This window comes from Bos grunniens, chromosome 19 (genome assembly GCF_055505025.1).
Source record: "Bos grunniens cultivar Pamir isolate PY7600 chromosome 19, Bosgru_T2T1.0, whole genome shotgun sequence".
NCBI classification, from domain to species: Eukaryota; Metazoa; Chordata; class Mammalia; order Artiodactyla; family Bovidae; genus Bos; species Bos grunniens.
The window spans coordinates 64,049,235-64,052,262 of record NC_141183.1 but is presented as its reverse complement, the minus strand read 5'-3'; the positions used below and the strand labels follow the sequence as shown (position 1 = coordinate 64,052,262).

Here is a 3,028-nt window from a genome sequence, read left to right as displayed (position 1 = left end):
TGTTGGCAGGTTCTTAGCTACACTTTGTCCCAGGTATTGCAGGGGTAAAGAATCTGATTGTCAATGCAGGAAACAAGAGATGCAGGTTTGATCCCTGTGTGGGAAAGATCCCCTGGAGGAGGATATGGCAACCCATTCCAGTATTGTTTCCTGGATAATTCCACAGGCATAAGAGCCTAACAGGCTATAGTCCATGGTGTTCCAAAGAGTTGGACACAACTGAGTATACACACAGCTGGAGTTTGTAATGAATCCTGGAACTTTATATCTCAGGAGGAATTTATCTTTGGTTTTAAGAGTTTTTTAGTAGTGTCTTTTATGTCTTTGTTTCTCAAACTATAAATCAAGGGATGCAACACTGGGATGATGATGGTGTAGAACACTGAGATGATTTTATCAGTGTTGGGAGAATACAAGTAGCTGGGTCATGAGTAAATGAAGAGCAGAGTTCCCTGGTAGATGGCCACGGATGTCAAGTGAGAAGCACAGGTAGAGAAGGTCTTCTTCCTCCCGTTGGAAGAACGGATCTTTAAGACTGAGAGGAGAATATAAAAGTAGATGATGATGACGATGAAGCAGATAATTTCCACTGAGCTGCCATATGTGGAGAAAAGCCACTCATTAAGTGATGTGTCTGTGCACAATAACTTAAGCAAGGGAGGGAGGTCACACACACAAAAAATGATTAATGACATTTTTATCACAGTATTTCAGAATAAACGCAAAGGATGTGTGCACCAGGGAACTCATATTGCCTCCAAAGTATGACAAGACGATCAACCATACGCAGATGCCCCGAGACATCACAGTCGTGTACAGTAAAGGGTTACAGATGGCGACATAGAGATCATATGTCATGGCAGCCAAGATAAAGGATTCGGTATCTGCGAAAGTACAGGCAAAATAAAACTGCAGTGCACAGCCATGACAGGGAATGGACTTATTCTGAGAGAGGAAGTTGACAAGCATTTGGAGAACAATGGTGGAAGAATAACAAATGTCTACAAAGTATAGGTTACTAAGGAAAAAATGCATGGACATTTGAAGATGCGGATCAACCCTGATTAGCATCATCAATCCAACGTTCCCCATTAAAATCATAGAGTACAAAGTCAGAAGCAGGAGAAACAAGACGAGTTGGAAACCCTAACAGAATAAACTCTGTTACCAAGGTATAGTTTCCATCTATAAAGTCCATATTCTGTGCTGTTTTCTTTTTATAAGAATTCTAACACTCTAAAATATTATATTAATGGAAAAAGAAAAATAGGTATAATGTTATTTTATTGCTTAAATAAACAACCAATTAAATAACCTCAACCCAAACATCCTTTCAAATATAAACTCTGAGAAATATATTTCAGAATTTAGCAGCTATATCTCATGGTTGATAATTACATTTTATTTATCTCATTAATGATGAGTTCTTCCATTGGACAGACATGCATGGATCATATCTGGTTTTTCTTACTTTTCTGTATCCCAAATATAATACAATAGCTGGTAAAGAGGATGAAAGGAATAATGGAGTAAGGAATGAACTGATGATATCAAGAAAAAAATATGTATTATTAAGAACATGTTGACTTAAAGAGAACATCTTGTAATGATAACTAAAGAACAGTTTACTCTTTCTGTCCAGTATTTAATAGATTGTAGTATGTTATATTCTTGACATGGTGATTGCAGTGATGTAATGAAATACATCAGCTTTAAAAAAAATGAGAAACTAAAATAGATATTAATGAAATGAAAACAAATGTCAATTAATATCAGATGAGAGTGGGTTTCTAACATGGAAGACTATGGCAATTTCATAAATCCAGGCAAGATATTAAGTAAAGGAGATTAAAGTACTTAACTGCTTTTCTCTGGCATTTTTATAATTCTTGGCTTCTATTAAGCACACATACTGTTCATAGGATTCTCAAGGCAATGGAAGAGTACTAAGTGCAGTACTTGTGTGTAATCTCAAAAATGACATAATGATCAGTTCTTTTCCAAGGCAAACAATGAAAATCACAGTAATTCAAGTCTATGCCCCAACAGCTAATGCTGAAGAAGTTGAGGTTGACCTATTCTGTGAAGACCTACAACACCTTCTAGAACTAAACACCAGAAAAATATGTCCTTTTTAGCATAGAGGATTGGAATATAAAATTAACAAGTCAAGAGATATCTGGAATAACAGGCAAGTTTGGCAATGGAGAACAAAATAAAGCATGGAAAACACTAACAGAGTTTTGTCAAGAGAACGCACTGGTCACAGCAAACACTCTTTCCCAACAACACAAGAGATAACTCTACACATGGACATAATCAGATGGAAAATACCAAAATCAGATGGGTTATGATTTCTTTCAGCAGAAAGTAAAGAAGCTCTATGTGGTCAGGAAAAACAAAATCTGAAGTTGATTTTGGCACAGGTCATCAGCTCCTTATTGAAAAATTCAGGATTAAATTGACAAAAGTAGGGAAAAACACTGGGCCATTCAGGCATGGCCTATGTCAAATCTCTTGTGATTATAAAGTGGAGGTAATAACTAGATTCAAGGTACTAGATCAGGTAGACAGAATGCCTGAAGAACTATGGATGGATGTTCATAATACTATACAGGATGTGGTGACCAAAACCAGCCCCAAGAAAAAGAAATGCAGAAGGAAAAATGGATCTCTGAGAAGGCTTTACAATAGCTGAGGAAAGAAGAGAAGAAAAGCAAGGTGAAAGGGAAAGATATACCCAACTGAATTCAGAGTTCCAGAGAATACAAGGAAAGATAAGAAGACATTCTTAAATGAACAATGCAAAGAAGTAGAGGAAAATAATACAATGAGAAAGACTAAATTCTGGAGTCCAACTCCAGAAACCAGGGATTCAACCTGAAAAGATGGATGGTGTCAGTAAATGAGACAGCCTCTCAGTTTTCTATAGACTGCCTCTTTATTTCAAGTTTAAGATTGTCTTTTATACTTTTACAAAAACATTAGGCCAGAAGTTTGACATTTTCAGTCCCCCCCTTCCTAGATT

The 3,028-nt window shown here is 36.6% G+C and overlaps 1 pseudogene; it reads right to left on the bottom strand.

Moving 5' to 3' along the window:
• Positions 1-269: 269 nt before the first annotated feature.
• On the bottom strand, positions 270-1,198 carry LOC147352849 (olfactory receptor 5I1-like; annotated as a pseudogene).
• Between the last annotated feature and the right edge of the window lie 1,830 nt (positions 1,199-3,028).